The sequence below is a fragment of the Panthera leo genome, chromosome B3 (genome assembly GCF_018350215.1).
Source record: "Panthera leo isolate Ple1 chromosome B3, P.leo_Ple1_pat1.1, whole genome shotgun sequence".
NCBI classification, from domain to species: Eukaryota; Metazoa; Chordata; class Mammalia; order Carnivora; family Felidae; genus Panthera; species Panthera leo.
Genome location: NC_056684.1, coordinates 83,016,524 through 83,037,551, shown reverse-complemented (window position 1 = coordinate 83,037,551; position 21,028 = coordinate 83,016,524). Strand labels below are relative to the sequence as shown.

Below are 21,028 nucleotides of genomic sequence, written 5' to 3'. Positions count from 1 at the left end.
CTAATACCTTTCCTTTCCCCAGTTTACAGATGCGGAAACTGAGGCTTTGAGAAGTAACTAAGCTAGAAAAGTGAGACAGCTGAGATTAAAACTGAAGTCAGACTCCAAAGCATGTGCTCAGAATGTCTCTGCTCTGCAACTCTCAGAACACAAACTAGGAGATTTTGGAGTTTGTCCCGGGGAGAGTTTTATTCCCAAAGTATGAAAGTGATTTTCTTTGTTGGATAATAAACCTCAAGACTATCGCTCTTCTTCTGTCTGTTCCTCACTTTTTCTGCCTTTCTCTGCCTTGGGCAAATTACTTAACCTTTGTATCTTAACACTTCATTTATGAAATAGGGACAATGGTGTCGCATTTGTCAGAAGGCAGGAGTCTTTCATCCTGTGAGATACGCGATGGTTTTAGAAAAGGAGTTTTAATGCTTTGCTCTTGGATTGTGAGCCTAAAATATAATAAAGGAGAGTTAGTATTTTCTTAGCTATAATACATGGCCAAGAGTCCATTGAACTTATTGAATTTTTTTCAGTCCAATAAGCAACATCTCTAGTCATTAAAGAACATAATACGTGACCAGAGATTGCCATGGACACTGAGATTACCCTAAGAGGAATGTCATCTTGGGAGAAAATAACTTTTTAGCGTCTGGTGAGAAAACTCCTCTGTGGGGCCTGGCCTTATGGAAAAGAGTTCTGATAAGCCCATTTCAGGAGGAAGCAAGCCTTAGGCCTTTTCTCTGGCAAGGAGAAAGGGGGCAGGAGTGAATCTGGATCTCTGGAGTTCCTTTCTCCCAGCTGAGTTTGAAGCATTGACCTCGGACAATGTACTTGATTTCTCTATACTGAGTTTCCTCATCTATGAAGTTGGCACAACAAGAATATGGACCTTTGAGCATTGTTTTAAAGCTTAAATAAGGCAGTACAAATGCACCCGGTTTAAAACCGAGGGAAGATACTTGAACCCTGAGGGTTTGTATTGAAAATGAAAAGGACCTTTGAGGAGAACGGTAATGTCTATGGAAATCAGTTAGGGTGTGTTGTATAGCTTCTCACTGGTCTCCGAAATAATCTCACTATTGTTTTTGAAATATAAAAAAATAAAGGAGAGGACAATTATTCTCATTTTCACCACTCAAAATCATTCGCTGTTGGTGAATTTTTGGCCTATTTGCTTCCAGTTATTTTGGAAAGTAGGAGAAAGGCAGTTAGGAAAAAGAAAGGATATGATTTTTATTTAAAAAATACAGGTTTATTACAAAGAATTCAACAAGGCAGAAAACAGAAAAATGAAAGTTAAATTACCTCCAATTCTATTCTACAGGTGTTACTATTTTTAAGAGTAGGCAAACAACCGGGGCGTGTGTGTCTCTCTCAGAGAAAACAGGTAAATTGTTAATAACTGTGATGTTAGATGATGGGTATATAGGAGTTTACTTTGGGGATTGCTTGAAAATTTCCAGATGTTTTAAAAAAACTTAAAAAAATGGAATCCTTATATATAAATATAGGTATATATTTATAATGTATGTGTGTATATATAGGTACATGTATAATGGGTGTGTTTGTATGTAAAGGTATATGTGTGTGTGTATACATGTATAGTGTGTGTGTGTATATAGGTGTGTATATATAATGTGTGTGTGGGTGGGTGTATATATATGTGCATGTGCGGTGTGTATACAAGTTTACTGAGTTTAATAGAAAAAAAATATCCAGTTAAAACAAAGGAAACACTGAAGTTCGAATAAATGTTTTCTTCTCTTGTAAGAGATAAAATATTCTAAAAAGTCCCTCTAATGTTGAAATAATCAAGGCAAACATTCAGTTGTACGGAGTCAGCTTTTTGATTACGATTCCGTTATAGACAATATATACCTTTGAAAGTGGAAGACGTGAGCATGCTCATCTTCTTCATCTCTTGCACAACTTTCACTTTTTTTGGATGTGTTACCTTTTTTATGACCCGGGTTGACAACATTCACCTCATCTTTGGTACCCACGATTTCTGTGGTGGTATTGAATCAATATTGAAATGGATTCAGTGTTTACCATTTGACCTTCTTAATGACTTCTTTATTATTCTTGAATTAATTATTTTGCTGAATCTCTTAATGATTGCTTTTCATGATCATCAAATTTTCCCAAGAAGTGGCTTGAGTGTTCTTTGAGTTCTTTCCTGTGTCAGGATATCTTCCCATTGCATCCAAATGAAGTGCTGGCTGGTTCGTTCTTTTGTTCTTTCTTTCTTTCTTTCTTTCTTTCTTTCTTTCTTTCTTTCTTTTTCTTTCCCTCTCTCTTTCTCTCTTTCTATCTATCTATTTATATTTTTTATTTTTTAAAAGTTTATTTATTTACTTTGAGAGAAAGCGTGAGCATGGGAGGAGCAGAGAGAGAGACAGAGAGACAGAGAGTGACAGAGAGAGAGACAGAGAATCCCAAGCAGTCTCCATGCTGTCAGCACAAAGCCTGACATGGGGGTCAATGTCACAAACCATGGGATCATGGATCATGACCTGAGCTGAAATCAAGAGTCAGACACTTAACTGACTGAACCACCCAGGCACCCCTGGCTGATTATTTCTGAGTAATAAGGTTCTTGGCATCAGAATGCTGTAGACATTGCTCCATTGTTTCTGTCATTGACCTTTGAAGCCAACTGATAGTTATCTTTTTTTGGTAATTTTGATTCAGCTATCTGGATGCTGAAGAATTCCTTTTTAAAAAAAATTTTAATTCTTGAAGTTAAGTGATGTAACAAGGATTTGTCTCAGTTTTGAACTTGCTGTGTCACATACTCCCAGAACATGATCTGCGGGAGAATTCTCTTGTATTATATCTTTGAATACATCTGCTGTTTCCCTGGGGGGAGAAGTGACATGCTTTAGGAATCCTGATTATCCTTATGTTGAATTGTCTTTTTATGTCTTCCATATCTCTTAGCTTTTTAATAATTTCTTTATATTTGTCTTTTCTTCATATTGGTGCTTCTATCTAGTCATTCCTATCTATCTAGTCATTCCTATGTTAGTAATGAATTCTTTGAAGTACTTAATCTATTCCTTGCTTCTTCTAGTTTTTTTGTATTGATTTTATGGTAATGCTGTTTCAGCTCTGAATTCGTTTTTTTTGAACTACAGTCTGCATTTTCACCCTAATATGTTATGATATTGTCTTTGAACTCTTGATTTTAAAAATTATTAGTTATTCTTTTTTTTTTTTTTAGGTTTATTATAGGGGCTTGAACTCATGACCCCAAGATCAAGAGTCATATGAGCTTCCAACTGAGCCAGCCCGGCACCTCAAAAACAGTGCTTTTATTTATTTTATTTTTTTAAGCTTCAGATCCATGTAGAACTTGAGCTCACAACCCCAAGATCAAGAGTTACCTGTTCAGGGTGCCTGGGTGGCTCAGTCGGTTAAGCATCCAACTTTAGCTCAGGTCATGATCTCGCAGTTCGTGGGTTCGAGGCCCATGTCAGGCTCTGTGCTGACAGCTCAGAGCCTGGAGCCTGCTTAGGATTCTGTGTCTCCCTCTCTGTCTGCCACTTCCCTGCCTGCACTCTGTCTCTCTCTCAAAAGTAAACAAACAAAAAAAAAAGAGTTGCGTGTTCTATCAACTGGGCCAGCCCAGCAGCCCCTTACTTAGTTGTTCTATGGTACAATGCACTTTTTGGGGGGTTGGTTTTGCTGTATTTATGTGCATAGTTTACATACTAGCTTCTTTTGACTTATTTTTGTTGTTTCACATCTTGCTCATGTTTGGGAGCTTTGTCTAGATTTTCTGTTTGTCCTGATACAGTTTGGATGATTTTTTTAACTCTTTTCCCACAATATCTCAATTCAGTTTGGTTTTCCTTTAAGCCACAGGATGAGTTTTGACTTTTCTCTAGTAATAGAAAATTGCACTATTTTGCCTTAGATTGGGAGGTGGGTGAAGGGACAAGGCTCATCTCAGGGTAATGCTGTCTTTGTTAGATTATCTGGGCCCTCTTCTGAGATTCTGTTACGTGTTCTTTACCGGGTTCACCAGTCATCATTGGAGGTGCGTTTAACATTTTTTCAACAGTGTATGTTGCCAGGAGCACTCACTTTCGCTCAGGTCTTTTCTGTCTGTTATTTTCTCCATTTTGTACATTTTGCCTAGAAGTATTTCCTGTCAGGAGAGGAAAAAGATAATAATAACTATTTCGTTTACCTTTCTCCAGATCTGTAGGTATTAGTGAGAATTCTTAATACTTAGTTAAAATCAGTGTTTAAATTCTTAGGGGAGAGGATGAGGGATTGTTCAGAAATGGATTTGTGTTGAGTCTCTTCTTTGCTCCAAAGTATCTTGTGTTGAAGTTTATTAAGTTAGATTATAACCCTCTGAATTTGGTTGCTGTCATGAAATTTTTTTGGCTTTTTAGTACTTTTTTCTCATTCTGTTAGTATCAGGGGGAAAAAAAATCAGTCAGTCAGGACTCTTAATTTGCTATCTTAACATGACCCCAGGTGACTTTTCAGTAATCTTACATGGCTCACTATTACTTTGGTTTAAATAGAGTTTCATTTGAAGAAACTTGAGGATGAGGAGGGGCTAACAAGACAAACTGAGTTACAGTGAGGTGGTATATGAATCTATAGGCCAAAAATGTAAGTCATTTAAAATGATTTCAACACATGAATATTGAACATTGTTCATTTGAAGGTGGGAGTAAAATGTGTTGACAAAAACAGCAATTTCTGATGAATGGGAAAGCCCTCTTTTTGTTTGATAAATTAAGGAATTTTATTTCAAAACATCCAGATTTGTTTATCTGGAAGAACTGACACAATTAGTAAAGATTGAGGAACATCACAATCAAACCAGAAATCATTCTTGAGCCTTTATTTCAGACAGATTTGTGTCCTTTGTAAGATTTGTGTCCTTTGTCAAGGTGGCTGGTTCTCAGAGGCTATGGTACCTCTCCTAATTTTTTTTCTTTTAATGTTTATTCTTGAGAGAGAGACAGAGTGTGAGCAGGTGAGGGGCAGAGAGAGAGGGAGACAGAATCAGAAGCAGGTTCCAGGCTCTGAACTCTCAACACAGAGCCTGATGCGGGGCTTCAACTTAGGAACGGCAAGATCATGATCTGAGCTGAAGTTGGATGCTTAACTGACTGAGCCACCCAGGTGTCCTGGCCATAGAACGTCTCCTAGAACTAAGAAGTGAGGGCAGTAGAGTTACACTTGCAAGGGCCGTGCAGATGGGGTTGAGGAGAGAGGTGTAGAGTCACCTACAGGAGGTAGATTGGTGTCCAGGCTTGCAAGATGGTAATACGTGCACATATAAATGCACTAACAGATTTACAGAAGCAGGGTGTCGAAAGCAGAGGGCTTGGTCAGCTGTGGGAAGCACAGAAGAAAGAGAATCATCGAGGATTCCTTTTCTTTTATCCCATGCCAGCTCTGTCCCTAGGTACGGGAGAATTTACAAGTAATCAGACTTCCAGAAATTCCAGTCCCAAAGACAAGAATGTCCCTATGGTGAGCCTGATGTTAAAACATGAGCTTCCTCTGACTCCCCCATTCCAGACTGCATGTCCTCAGGCAGTTTTCTGGTTCTAGAGAAGGTCTGCTCATGTAGAAAGAGGGAATGAAGAAAATACACAAATTTTAAATATTTCTGAGTCTTTCACAGTGATTTCTCATGGTAATGAGTGGCTTCTGATTACCATTTGGTTTTGCCTGACTATAGGGAGAAAAGGAGATTGTTATGCCAACCTGAATAATTGCAATCTGGGTGACAATTCTATTTCTCACTTTAAATTAATATATTGCCAGCTTGCTGCCTTCCTCAGGTCTTCTGTGCATTTTAGTTACTATCAGTCAGTGTTTTGGGGTCTGGGCTCTCCTTGACATTGACAAGAGTGAGTCAGCCTTCTCTTGGATGACTGACTCTGTTTCCATCTTCTACCCCTGTCTGTTTATTTCTACATTGAACACAGTTACCTATTTGGTTGATTCATCTGTATTAAAATGTGCTAAGACCAAAGGAAAATTTAAATACTGCTGAAGAAAATTTATGGAAAACCATTTTTGGATCTCATTTGACTTGACTCAGTTGTTTTGAAACAAGAAGAGTAGCGTGGGGAAACCAGGACAGTTTCTTGAAATAATCTTGCAAAGGTCGCTTAGAAAGGTCATTTTAATGTTGTAGACCTATGTCTCCTCATTTGAAGTATAATGCTCTTTCTACTAATTTCCTGCCCAGCTTAATGGTACTGAGCCCTGTTAGTGGAAGCAAAAGGTTATTTTGTGAAACAATGGAGATAGTATGGGGGCAGGGATGTTCTGAGAGGACCCAAGGGTGAAGCTGTCGATTGCCCAGGCATTTCAAATACCTGTTCTTGTGGCCTTGCTTATTTCAGATTGACCAGTTCTTTTGAAAAGCCAGATTATGTGATAAAAAGCACAGAAGCAAAGGTGGTAGAGATCACATTTGGACCATTTAACAAGGCTGGGAGGGAGACTTTATTGACGCTGGGGCCTTAACCAAAACAACTTAATGACTGTGTTTATTTTGAATAAAGAGGGTCTCAGTTACAAACTATGGAGGAAAGTTTGTTATCTAATAAAAAGGCAAGACCAATAGTTGAGTCAAAAAGTTGGAGGAAGCATGGAACTTACTTCAAAAAACAACAAAAAAACAATAACAAAACCAGAAAACCCAATGCATGTGTACCTATAACGTTTTGTATTAAATTTGTAGAAATCTAGATGTTTTTACATTTTGATATAGATTCCAGGCTTAAATTTTTTCTTTAATTCTTTTTCTTTAATGTTTATTTTTGTTTCTGAGAGAAACAGAGCGTGAGCGAAAGAAAGGCAGAAAGTGAGGGAGGCAGAATCCGAAGCAGGCTGCAGGCTCTGACCTGTCAGCACAGAGCCCGACGCAGTGCTTGAACTCACAAACTGTGAAATCATGACCTGAGCTGAAGTCCGATGCTTAACCTACTGAGCCATTCAGGCACCCCAATTTTTTTTTTTATTTAGTACAAGTCTACCAATTATAGTCCTGCATAATTTTTCTTACCCAAAAGACATCCAAAACATATCATCATTGTCCAAATTTTAGTTTATTTCAAGAGAGGTACATATTTCAAGAGGTCTCTGATATAATTTGAGGGCAGAATCCATCTAGAATTTTACTTTTTCGCCTTAATGTTTTATAGTCCTCAACATCAAAATTTATAGTGACTCTCCTTTGTGAAATCACCTTTATATAGGTCATTCTCCTAGAAACAACCATTTTCTTTCTTTTCATCACCCTCTTTGAATATTTATATAAAATGAAATAAAATACATTGTTTCTGTAATAAGCACAATGAGCTTGATTAAACTCTACTGACTCTCAGAAAGGAAGTTGTCATCCATCACCTCACAGCATCCAGCCTGGTAAGGAAACAGCATGCCCCGGGGATCAGCCATCGGGAATGTGAGATATCAGCATTCCAGGTGGTCTGCTAGGTGGAGGTGAGATAAGAGAACTTTTCCTCTGTGGGCTTTAGGAGTTGTCTTGTCCACATTCATCTCGCTTTGGAGTTAAGACCATTGTATTCCAGTGAGGTGAAGTGACCTATAGCTGATCACAGAACAGGAGAACTATTACAGAAGTCTGTTTCCTGAGTCTTAGCTCAATACTGGGTATTGTTCTGTGGTGATTTATTTAGAATATCCGCCCCCCCCCCCCCACACCTGCATCCCATTTAATGGAGACAGAATTGACATGTAACATTGTATTAGGTTGAGGTATACAACCTAATTATTTGATGTGTGTGTGTGTGTGTGTGTGTGTATATATACTGAAATGATAACCACAATAAACTTAGTTAACATTCATCACTTCACATATTTGAAATTTTTTTCTCTCTTTTAAGATCTATTCACTTAACAACTTTCAAATATACAATGTAGTATTTGTTCACTATGGTCGCCGTGCTGTACCTTACCTCCTCAGAATTTCTTTATCTTACAGCTGAAAGTTTGTGCCTTTTGATCACGTTCAGCTGTCCCCCCCCCCAGGCCCCCACTTCTGCCCCAGTCTCTGGCAGTCACCAATCTCTGTTCTGTATTTCTATGACCTCTGTGTTTTAAAGATTCCACCTATAAGTTAGATCATACGGTATTTGTTTTTCTCTGACTTATTTCACTTGGCATAATGCCCTCAAATTTCATCCATGTTGTAGCAAATGGCAGGATCTTCTCTTTTAAGGCTGAATAATATTCCACTGTATGTGTACCCATATTTTATTCATCTGTTGACGGACACGGGTTGTTTTCATATCTTGGCTATTGTAAATAATGCTGCAATGAACACGGGGGTGCAGATATCTTAGCGAGTTAATGTTTTTGTTTTCTTTGGATAAGTTCTCAGAAGTGGAATTGCTGGATCATATTTTTAATTTTTTGAGGAGCCACCATAGTGTTTTCTATAGTGGCTGCACCCATTTACATTCCCACCAACCATGCACAAGTGTTCTATTTTCTCATCCTTTCTAGGGCTTACTATTTCTTGTCTTTTTTATAATAGGCATTCTAAGGGGTGTGAGGTGATGTCTCATTGTGATTTGATTTTGTATTTCCCTGTCAATTAGTGATGTTGAACACATTTTCATGTATATGTTGGCCAACTGTATGTCTTCTTTGGGAAGATTGGGAAAATGTCCATTCAAATCCTCTGCTCATTTAAATTGGATTATTATTATTTTTGGTACTGAGTTCTATGAGTTCTTTATATATTTTGGACATTAACCCCTTATCAGATATATGAGTTGCAAACATTTTCTCCCATTCAGTAGGTTGCCTTTTCACTTTGTTGATGGTTTCCTTAGCTTCTTGATATGGATGCTTAACATTCATTTTCAATTATTTTTCCTTTCGAATACACGTTTATAGGGTTATATATTTCCCTGTAAGTAATGGTTAGCTGAATCCTATGGGTTTTGATATATAGTATTTTCATTATTGATCAGTTTTGTTTCCATTATGATGCCTTCTTCATGAGTTTTTCGTAATTTCTAAACATATGGTCGTTTTCTAGTTATTTTTTGTTACTTACTTCTTGCCTCATTTCATTATGATGAGACAACATACTGAACATTTTAGGAGGCCAATGCCTTATCCATTAGGCAACCGGGTCAAGACAACATACTGAACATTTTAATCCTTAGACATTGTTGAGGCTTGCTAAAATCCAGCATTTGGTCAGCTTTATAAGTATTCTATGGTGAATTTGAAAGGTTCAATATTACTGAATGCTCTGTTCTATATATGCACATTAGGTCAAATTTATACATCATGTTCAAATTATTTTTTTCTTCCTCCTTGTTCTACTAATTTCTGAGAGAGGTATGTTTAAATCTTCCAGCATAATTATAGATGTGAGTTTGTAATTTTGAAATTTTTGGCTTTATAAAAGTTTAGATTGTGTTATGGGGGAAAACAAATGTCAACTTCTTCTTTTTTTTATTTCTGGTGAATCAAACATCATTATCAAGAAAGTTTTTTTTTTAATTTTTAAAAAAACTTTATTTATTTATTTATTTATTTATTTATTTATTTATTTATTATTGAGAGACAGAGAGACACAGAGCGTGAGCAGGGGAGGGGCAGAGAGAAGGGGAGACACAGAATCCGAAGCAGGCTCCAGGCTCTGAGCTGTCAGCACAGAGTCCGACGTGGGGCTCCAACTCACAAACCACGAGATTATGACCTGGGCCAAAGTTGGATGCTTAACCAACTGAGCCACCCAGGCGCTCCAAGAAAGTTTTCTAAAAAAACTTCTTAGTGTTTATTTATTTGTGAGAGAGAAAAAGAGAGAGTGTGAGCAGGGGAGGGGCAGAGAGAGAGGGAGACACAGAATCTGAAGCAGGCTCCAGGCTCTGAGCTGTCGGCACAGAGCCCAATGCGGGCCTAGAACTCACGGACAGCGAGATCGTGACCTGAGCTGAAGTCAGATGCTTAACTGCCTGAGCCACCCAGGCATCTCAAAAAACTTGTTTGTTTTCCAGTAACTTTTTAAGTTTGGTCTTAAAATCTCTGTTTCACAATGTATTTAAAAGAAAAAAAAAATAGGTGCTATGGCCTTCAGGAACAATTTCCTCCTCCGAAGCCTCTTCCACACCAAGGGGGAGAAAACAGCCCGTAACAAAACGGTTAAACAAAAATCAAGCTTTGGGAGACCTGGGTTATTATCCTGGTTCCACCACTTAATAGTTACGAGACTCTGAATGAGTCCCCTAACTTCTCTAAATCTCAGCTTCTTAAACTGTAAGACAGAGATAACAATAGCACCTACCGTTATTGGGTCATGAGGTTGCAACAGAGAATGGCAGTCAAGAATTGACCATCGTGCCTGGCATATGCAGATGGTAACTGTGATTCTCTTCTTGTGATGAGTTGATGTTTTCTTTGCAGTTGTTCTCAGGTTTCCAGTTGCTCACTAATGTGAGTGTTCAAAGCACCCAGCTGGGGGGTGTGCCATGTCTCCAGATAACTGGTGACTGCTTAGTAATGTCACTTTGGGTTCTCATTACTAGTCCAGCTTCCGAAGAAGTTTCCCGAATTCCATCTATGCCCGGCAACGGTGTTGCCATTAACCTTCACACATAAATCTGATAGTGAAAGTTCATTTGGGGAAGCTCTTGATTTGTTCTCTGAGTTGTTGACTATTGAGGCCTTTTGACTTTTTCTCTGAGCTGTGACCATGTTTGGTATTGAAGAACAATTCAGACGATGCTTCTGAGGTAAGTGGTTTCACAGAAGACACCACCTTGCAACAAATGGTGTATAGAATTTCCATGTATTATCTGTGCAGCCAGGATTGGTTTTCTTTTTGACTGTGAAGTACTCTGCCTTACCAGTGGGATTCTTTCTGTGTCTGGATACACGGAGTTACCTGGAATCCTCACTTGTCAACTGTTGGCTAAAGGTTTAAAGGACCTTATTCCATCCCCCTACAATATTAAAACTTCTAGCTTTTCTTACATATTATTTCTTGTGCTTTCCCATCCTTGTGCCGGAATGTGCAAGGAGCAGTGCAGGTCCAAAGAGAGGGTCTTTAGGAAAGAGCTAGGGAACTTTCTTTAGTGATGACCAGCCAGTTCATCAGTTAGGAGTTGAATTCAGTAGCACAAGAGGCTCTCCCTACCCAATAACATGGTTTAAACAAGATAGATGATTCAGTTTCATCTAAAAGATGCTCAGATAGTCCATGGCTGGCATGGTATGGTTCTCAAAGAACTAAGTTCTCCTTTAACCTAGTCCATGCCTTCCCTCTTTAAGGTCATTTCATGATCCAGTATAGCTGCTGGACCTCCAGTTACTATGCTGAGTTACAGTCTAGAATAAAGAGGAAAGACTGAAACAGAAAGATGCCGTTGTAGAATATAAGGTTGCCTCGCAGTTGTCATCCTTGCTCGGATCTCACCAGCCAGTTTTGTCATGTTGCTGGATCTAGCTGCGAGGGAGGTTGAGAAATACAATATTGTATTCTGGGCAGCACTGTGCTGAAGTTTTGGGCTCTGTGATCAAAGAGAAAAAGGAGAATGGATATTGAGTGGTTAAATGACAGTGTTTGTTACATTGGTATGTAGCTATAGTGGTTAACCAGGGATGATGATTCCATCTGACTCAACTCCAGACTCCTGCAGTTTGGGAACAAACTCACTCTTTCTGTATGGAATAAAGCCTCCATTGTCTGTCCATTACTTTCTCTTTCTTGGAAAAAGGTAAAGACTACCACACAAGAACCACTGTGGATTGTCGGGCCATGCCAAACAAAGTCAACGGATCTCTCTGGGGAGAAATGGCAGTACGAGCGCAGGAAGTCCTTGATACTTCCTTGATCAGCATCCAGTCTGTCTGATCTTCGTGCACGCCATGTCTTGTATGACTGCAGTGTTTGTTCCAGAGCCCAGGCTGTAGGGTAAATCCATGTGACGCGCACAGGAAGAAGGGGACAGGGTAGATTCCACAAGGGTAAGACTTTGCCTCAAGTCCGCTTGTTCAGTACCCATTTGATAGGAATGGTGAAGGAATTACAGGTTTTTGAAGGAAGACCACACCGATCAGTGTCCAATATAAGGCTGTTCCCTGGAATGCAGCCTTTCTTTTGTCATTTCCTTCACGTCAGTTTCTGGAAAGGATAGCCATCACTTGCTGTCATTGTTTTTGCCAGAACGGTTTGGCACTTGAGTCTTTACCTAACTTTTGTGCAGCATTTGGTAATGTTGATTCTTCTGGCCTTCTTGAAACCATTTTCTTCCCTGATTGCTGTGACACGCGTCCCTTGACCCTTCTGGCCTCTTCCTTTTCCAGTTTCTGTCAGGGGTTCTGTGGTAGAGCCCCTCCTTAAGGAATGTGGTGGAGGCCTCCTCAGAACAAAGGAAGGCGACGTGGCCCAATGAACTAGCATACACCTATGTATAACTCTGACACAGCTCTGTAACTTGGACTGTATCCAATCAGACTATATGTGTCACCATATATGGGAGACAAAGAAGTAGAACTTGCATTAAAGGCTATATCCCGCTGTGCTTGGGGCTCAGCCTTTTTGGGGTCTTAGCCCAGAGCCCATGCCAGCATGAAAAAAGCTGCTTCCTGGAAAGAAGAGCCTTGGTGTCCCGTCTCTCTGTGCGACAATCCTGCTACAGTTCATAATCCTCTCACTATTCCTTTGACACCACCCAGCACTCCGTTCTTGGCCCTTTGTTCATCTTCTATCTGTTTTCGTATGCAGTGGCCCCTGGACCGATGGCTGCCCCTACTGTCTAAGTGCTGATGTCTCTGATGTATTTTAGGACAGATTTCTCAGAGCGCCTGGGTGGCTCAGTCAGTTAAATATCTGACTTGGGCTCAGATCATGATCTTATGGTTTGTGAGTTCGAACCCCGCATCAGGCTTTCTGTTGTCAGCACAGAGTCTGCTTCAGATCTTCTGTCTCCCTCTCTCTCGGCCCTTCCCCTACTTGAGCTATCTCAGTCTCTCTAAAAAATAAACACTAAAAAACAACAAAAAAACCCCAGACTTCTCTCTAGAGGTCTAGAACTGTTTTCCAATTGCTCACTGAACATTTCTGCCAGGATTCCCTGTAAGCACTGAAAACTTACCACATCTAAAATGGAGTTCTTCAACTCCCCTTACTTGTTTGTTTTTCTCTGCAGCCTTTCCTTTCTCCCATATTCTCCGTCTTGGTAAATAGCAGCCATATCCCCAAGCCAGAAATCTGGGAGTCATGTCTCACTCCTTTCTTTCCATCATTTCTCTCCATATCTAACCAATCACCCAAACCTCTTCTTTCAGGCTCTCAGATCCACCCCCTTGCCTCTACCCTCACCCCTGCCCTCACCCAGGCCCTCATCCTTTATCACATGGGATATTGCTACAACCACTTCCTAACTGCTTCTATTTAATCCTGGCTGTCCTTGAAGCTGCCATCAGAGTGACCTTTCCAGTACAAAAACTCTATTATGTTACTTCTCTGAATAAAACCCTTTAAACTTCCTGTTGCCTATAGGATGCCATTCAAACTCCTCACCGTAACATTCAGGGTAGCTCCCTAGTTGGGCTGCTGCTTGTCTACATGGCTTTTTTGTAGGACCCCCCCCAAAAAAATAGTTGCCCCTCCCCCATTTCCCCAGGCATGTGCAGCCTAGCAGATGCAGGAGGGCTTAGAGAGTGGAACATGTCTTTATATGAAAACAAGGTATCCTTCCATTGGGAGGATACAGCCCTGCATAAGGGGATGGGGATAGCTTAGCAAAACTGGGGCTAAATCCATCTCATGAAATCATCAGCTGACCTATTTCCATATCTACACACATTCCTAGATGTGGCCATACTCCAGTATGTTGAATTATTTGCAAGCTTTATCTTGACGCCATGATAGTGATGATGCTTTCCAGGAACCTCCCCCTCTTCCTCTAGCACCCATGATTAACTCCAACTTGTCTTTCAAGACTTGCCATAAGCATCATCTCCTTCTGGGAGGCTTCTCCGCCCTCATAGCCTGAATTCCTTGCCATGACTCAGTGTACCCCTAACACCTGTCTCTGTGTCTGCCACATGACTTTGTCATAATGTTGTAATGATTAACTTTTACATTTGTCTCCCTCTGTACTTGGTGAACAACTTAAGGGCAGAGGGTAATCTTTTATGCATTTTTATATTCCTGGCTTGGTTTGGATAGATTCTCACTAAATTAATGGTGGGGCAACTCCCCAAAAATGATGCAGAATGTGAGCTTCTAGGTTTAGACAGAACTACAGGGCTTATATTTATTGTAAACAATTAAGAAAATAATAGTACTATTTAGCAATGCAAAACCATTGCAGAACACTCCAGAAAGGAATTGTCATTTATTTATGAGCAAAGGCATACATTCGAAGAGGCTAAATGCTGACAGAAGCAAGGAAAGCCTTGGTCTTTTGAGAGGCATTTTAAGGGCTCTAAGGCAAAATTAGAGCTGGCCAGACATAGGAGACAGCTATGATGTGAATAGGGCAGATGAGCTAAGAACAAACTCGAATTAAGCCTAAGGAGCAGAAACGGGAGCTTCTGTTTAAAACCCACTTTCGCAATTGACTGCATGTTTGACCTCTGGGCATCATTAACCTCTGTGTCTTAGTTTCCACATCTGTAAAGTGGAGATAATAATGCTTCCTTACTTCAAAGAATTATAGATTAATCAATGTCGGGAAAATGTCTCTAACTTGGGCACTCTATGTAAATATCCAGAGTAGCATGTAGGGAAGGAAGGTGTAAATACTAAAGAAATAAATCTGAGCTTCCTTCTCATTTGTTCCAAATGTTAAAAAATGAAAAATGATTGCTAATGTCCTCATCCTGGAAAATGCTATTGAGGAAAGAGCAGTTAGATTGGTATTTTGGGAAAAAAGTCCTTTGGATGGCTATGTCTTGTATTCTTCCATGTGATTTCAGAATAGAGGTGTCTGCTGAGGTTTGTGACTTCTAGGTGCCTGGGACTGAGACCTCCTGGGTGAATCATTATGAACCAAAAAACGTGCTTACGCTGGGAACGCTTGGCCAGCAAATATGGTTATTGCTTGCCCGGGAGTGGGTGATGACCTTAGAGCCTATGTGAGCTTCCTATTGCTTCCTCTTCTCTCCCCATTGCCCAGCTTCCCTCTACCAGAGGGGTGGCCCTCCATGTGATCTGAAAATTAAAATGTCAAGAATCTACAGTCGGCCCCTCCCCAGCCTTCTAAAAAGGGTAGACTTCCCAAAAGAGCCTTAGGCTTATTGGTTGGCTTGAGGGCCTCAGCAGGCTGAGTGGGGTGATGGGTGGAAAGGAGGAGGTAGATAGCCAAGAGAGGTCAAATTGCCCCACAGGAAAAAAATGGATCCAACACCAAGGTGTTCTTACGGTGCAGGAGGGTGAGAGGCAGGCACAGGGCCCAGAGCAAGGAGGGGGCTGGGCTGGCAAAGGGGAGCACCAAGCGCCAGAGTTGGGGCCTTCATGTGGGGGAGGAAGGGAGAGAGGTTTGGCCTGCTTTTTCCTACTATGGGAGAAAGGTTTTGAAGGGGATGTTTAGAACAGGGCCATGGACTAGGAGTTGGATCTCTTTTCCATTCTACTTCCTCTCCTTTTAATGAGTTAATGTATTAAGATTGGTCTTGAGGCAGAGTGACTTAACAATAGTCCAGGTATGTTCAAGAAATGGGAAGATTTTTTTTTAATGTTTTTATTTATTTTTGAGAGAGACAGAGCATGAGCGGAGGAGGGGCAGAGAGAGAGGGAGACACAGAATTGTAAGGAGGCTCCAGGCTCTGAGATGTTTGCACAGAGCCCATCGCAGGGCTCGAACCCACTAACCTGTGAAGTCATGACCCGAGCCGAAGTCAGATGCTTCACTGACTGAGGCACCCAGGCGCCCCAAGAAACTGGAAGATTTTAAAATGAGAGCAGTAGAAAGGGCAGCTGATGTTGTAGATGAAATGGCATAGGGTCCTTGAAGCGTTGAGCTGCTTTGCTGGTTGCCTTGGGTGGTGGGGTTTGGGGCAGATCAGACTGGGTCCAGTTCATCTATACCAACAGTGTTGCCTATCCCTGTTCCTGATGCTCACTGCTGGGCACTAGCTCTACCTTTCCTTAGACACATTTAGATGCCAAGGACAGGAGAATCTGATCTAAGGTCAAGCCATATATACTCAAGGATTGTTCTCAAGAGTGAGCGGTTCCTGGGGGACTGGAAAGTCTCAGATGCTTGGACTGGTATCTGCCTATTGGTCATTTTAAATTACATTGCTTTGTCTGCATAGCTTGCCAGGTGGAAACAGAGACCAATGAGAAAGTTCTCTTGCACAAGGAGTTAAGGGCAAGCACCACTGTATTACGGACTCACACACGACCCTCTATTATGTACGACCTTTTATCTTAAGGGGGCACTTTCTCTGCTGCTTTGCTAATCATTTATTTTTCTTTTGAATTGTGAGAAGAATTTATTTTTCTTTTGAGTCACTCTGACCTTAAGTGATGTTAACAACAAAGCAAAGTAGTTGGAAGTGCTTTTTGTACTGTTGTTATGTTTGGAAATGTTAACCTTGTGTTACGGTCACAGCTAAGTGGTTTATATCAGACCTAAACATCCTGGGCAGCTGTATCCCTGATTTGTATACAGACTTGGATAAGGCATGGCCGCCCTTTCCAAGTTCTGTGCCCACCTCACTCGCCTCTTCCACCTGAAGAAGGAAGCTGTACAACAGGCCCAACCTGTCTGTACCTGTGTGAGCATTATTTAAAAGAGAGAGGCATGTTACTGTTTTGCTGCTGTTGGCTTGCCTTTCAGAGATGAGCTACTTTTTCTTGATGAGTATTGCCTGAAATGGAATAATAGAATAACCCTTCTGTCTGTTTTTATCTCCTGAATAGGAACTCTTCAGAGACACTTCTTTGGGGAGTCTGGAATAATTAATTCTCTCCCCCCGTCTCCATCTTTCTCAATGCATTTAATTTAAACTTTCTTAATGAAAACTCATCTCTCATAAACGCCGGGTTGGCCCATTTTGTGTGTGCCTGCTCTGTCCTGCTTTGAGTGATGTGTAAATAAGAGGCAATCTGGTGATGAGTTTTGCTTGTGTGGTGTGGACGGGTGGAGAGGGAGGAGGGTTTGATGAATAGAGGCACCCAGAAAATGTACTTGATAATAACATGGCCATGATTGATGTTGTAATTCCTGAAAAATTATCATTGTGATATAATTATTTGTTTATGAACTGTGCCCTGAGACTCCCAAGTTTGTGATTATTCATGGCACAGATAAAACTCTAAAGTCAATAATTCATCAAGGGTATAATGGTTTTGTTTGGGGGAGGTGTGGGGGGGTCACATGGATATTACATCCTGTTTCTGACACTTCTGCTATAAATCTGAGAACTCCTTTAGTATGAGGAAGAGCCACGTCCTTACCCTCTGCTATTTTTTTTTAAGTAGCTTTAATAGTTTGGATATATTTTAAAAACTGAAACTAATTTTACTCTTCTAGAAAAATTCTTTCAGCATAGGAACGTTATCTGAGTCATTTTTCTTGGTGTATTCCATGACTGCCAAAAAGGGAGAGTTGAACACAAGAATGAAAACAACTGTGTTTTGTCCCCAGAACAGTACAGGACGATCTTACACAAATCCCTTTGATTTTGATCCATAAAAGGGGACAAAAGGAGACAAAAGGAGGTCCATTCATTTTCAGAAAGTTGATGAGTTTCGCCTCATGATTCCTTCTTGAATTTTGAGGGGTGATTTGACTCATACATATCAGAAGTCTTAGCATCTCTAACCCCATTCTGCCCCCATAAGAGGGCTGATGTGGTACTTGTTCCAATTTTTTCCATTTCCTTCTCATGGTGGTTTTTTTTTCCTTCCTCAGCCCACTGGGAATCTTTGTCATAGATGTATTATGTGCCATAAAGATTTCCTAGATACTGGGGCCAGGACTCACCTCTCCAGCAGGGCTGGGTGAAGCTGTCTCAGAGGGCATGTAAAGTACAATGAGAATGAGAAGTGTTTTCACAGCGACAGGCTTTTGCTCCCTTTCCATGCCTAATGAATTAGTGAACTTCTTTCCTTCAATTGCTTTTCACCTAAGCACATGGCAGCATTATACGGTTATACACATAAGGGAGGTGGGAGACCTACCTTAACGAAAACTTGTGAAAAGACCAAGGTGTTCTTGTGGACTAGAGGTTCAAGACGAGAAAACAATTTGATCTGGCTGCTAATTAGGGACTGTACTCTCAGGCTGTTTTAATTAAGAGCTTAGAGTCCGGGGATACCTGGTTGGCTCAGTCGGTAAAGCATGCGATTCTTGATCTCAGGTTGTGGGTTCAAGACCCACGTTGGGAGTAGAAGCTACTTAAAAAAAATAAGAAGTTAAAAAAAATACATACCCTAAAATTCAAAATAAAAAAAAAGAGCCCAGAGTCCTGAGCAAGAGATGTAATGGGACTTTTATTCCGTGTTGGAACCAAATCACATCTGGAGCTCTGTGATTGGTCCAAGGTGCCATATTTTTAAAAGGACCCATTATAGGTTGAATTATGTCCTCCAAAAAGTTAAAGTTGTAGCCCTCGGTACCTCACCATGTGATAGTAAATTCATTTTCTTCTCATAATACAGTGCTGTAAATGTAATTACTTAAGATACAGTCATACTGGAGACGGGTGGGCCCTTAATCCAGTATGACTGGAAGAGGAGAGCGTGGAAGAGGACAGTGGGGAGAATGCCATTTGAAGACAGAGAGACACAGGGGGCAGACAGCCATATGATGATGGAGGCAGAAATTGGAATGATGTAACTATAAGTCAAAGAGTGCCAAGGATTGCTGGTAACCATGAGAAGCTAGGAGAAAAGCATGGAATAGACTATCCCTCAGAGGATTCCAAAAAGAACCGACCATCCTGGCACCCTGAATTCAGGCTTATATCCTGCAGAGCTGTGAGAGAACAAATTTCTGTTTCAAGCCACAATTTGTGGTAAAAAAACAACAACCCAGGAAAGCGATAGGAAAGCAATGCCAGGGCCTTGACAAATTCTGGTACACCCAGATGAGAGTGACCAGGCTAGTGAATGCATCTGCCACAGTGGCACTGGAGGAAAAACTGGAAGAACAGGTGACAGCCTAGAGAGTTATCAGACCCTGACAGCCATATTCACCTCTTTGAAGGTCACTCAGAAAAAGACTCCATCTAACTCCAGAGGTAAGATTTCAGCTCAACATCCTCTAAAAGTTACAACTATCCAATAGTGGGCTAGAAAGACCTTCACCACTAGAATTAAAGAGATGTGATTTCTACACTAGAGTTGCTGAGATCCTCTGGATGATTCCTGAGCTTACAGCTCAATGTTCATCAGTGTGGATATGTTATTAAATGGTACCTTCTCGAGGAACTTAGATCCATTTACTTAGCTGTTTATGGTAGATGATGTCAAAGTTTACTAAGTTACCGACTGATCGGGCTCTTTCTTCTTCCTTTATTTGTTTTACCTAATTTATTGCTGTATATAGAGTACATTGTGTTACACACACACACACACACACACACACACACACACACACACACCCCCATCCTCCAGCCAACATTTATCAATGGCCGACTCTGTGCCAGCTGTATGGACTATCCAGGAAGGCAGGAATAAATGAACTTGCTGCTTTATCCATTTTGCCATTCCTTTTTAGGAAATGCATAGAAACTCAAGCTATCCTGCCATACCACATTTCTAGTGGAATCTGCCTCTTGACAAGTTATGTTTCATTTCCTCCCCCCCTCCCTCCCTCCCTCCCTTCTTTCCTTCCTCCCTTCTTTCCTTCCTCCCTTCTTTCCTTCCTTCCTTCCTTCCTTCCTTCCTTCCTTCCTTCCTTCCTTCCTAGCCATCGGTATTCTGAAGACCTTTACTGAACAAAGGCTGTCTGTGAATCACTGAGCTAGGCACTAAGGGGGGACATGAAGATGAACGAGGCATGGTTTGTGCTTCCCGGGAGGTGGGGGTGGTTTTTACCAGGTTAGCCCCTCTTCTTCATAATGATTTACTAGGAGATATATGAAAGCAGGAGCATCTAAGGGTGATCACTTACCTTAGCATACCAGAGTTGTTTCTTAAGCCTACTAGTTGTTGTCATTCTTTGGGAATTAAGCCCAAGAAGGAGGCTAGTGTTGTGTTGCTATATGATATGAACTATTGGCAAAGGTATTTTTCTTGCTCTCCTAAGTCCTCTAGTCTTCCTACTTTTTGAACCTGGATAATAAGTCTTTTAGCCTGAACAGACTATCTTCTGGGCTTGACAATATACATTATCTCTTACCTTCAATGCAATGCTGAGGCCAGGTTGACTTCAAATTGTTGGAAGCATGTTCAATGTAAACAGGCTTTGTCTAGGAATAGGCAAAGATGGGGAAGAATTACAGTCCACAAGGGCTAAAATCCATTTCTTTATGCTCAACTGATGCAAATCTTCCCTCTTGTCCCACCTGCTGCCTTTATTTGAAGTTCTTTTTCTTTTTCTTGTTCCTTATTGCAAAATAAACAATATCAGTATTGGCTGGGAAGGAGAAGAGGAAAGGTCCGGAGGGCTGGCTAGAGATCCCTGTTCTGTCCATGACCTGCAACCTGCGGCCTTGACACACTGACTTGCTGCCGGCCTGGGTGGGGAGAGGTCCTGTGTCTCTGGGGCTCGGGGCCCTGGCTTGGCTGCTGGCCTGGTGCTGGGGACATGGCGGGGCTCCTGGCTGTCAGTGGGTCTGAGTCCAGAGCTTGCTTGTTCTCTTTTTGGCCAAGAGATGTTTTTTTATTTCATTAGTGACATAATTTAGCATTGATGGGTACAAATAAAGGACGGGGAACTTGCTGGTACTAAGGGAGGCTTGAGCCTGGGGGAGAATCCTGGACTTCTACCACTTCTGCAGAAGCTTGAGATGCAGTGAGAATTTCACTTCATCTGTCCCTGTCTGGCTGCTGCTTTTCAACTCTCCTTGCCACCACCTGCAGACCACGGGG

At 41.0% G+C, this 21,028-nt stretch overlaps 1 protein-coding gene across 1 annotated transcript in view; it reads right to left on the bottom strand.

Moving 5' to 3' along the window:
- Positions 1-7,179: 7,179 nt before the first annotated feature.
- NPAS3 (neuronal PAS domain protein 3) overlaps positions 7,180-21,028 on the bottom strand; it is an 867,685-nt gene continuing 853,836 nt past the window's right edge. The window contains exons 14-15 of the mRNA XM_042942953.1: positions 20,337-20,406; positions 7,180-7,600 (exon numbers count right to left, since the gene is read on the bottom strand). The gene's annotated coding sequence lies outside the window, so the exon portion shown is untranslated. The remainder of the gene's footprint in view (positions 7,601-20,336; positions 20,407-21,028) is intronic.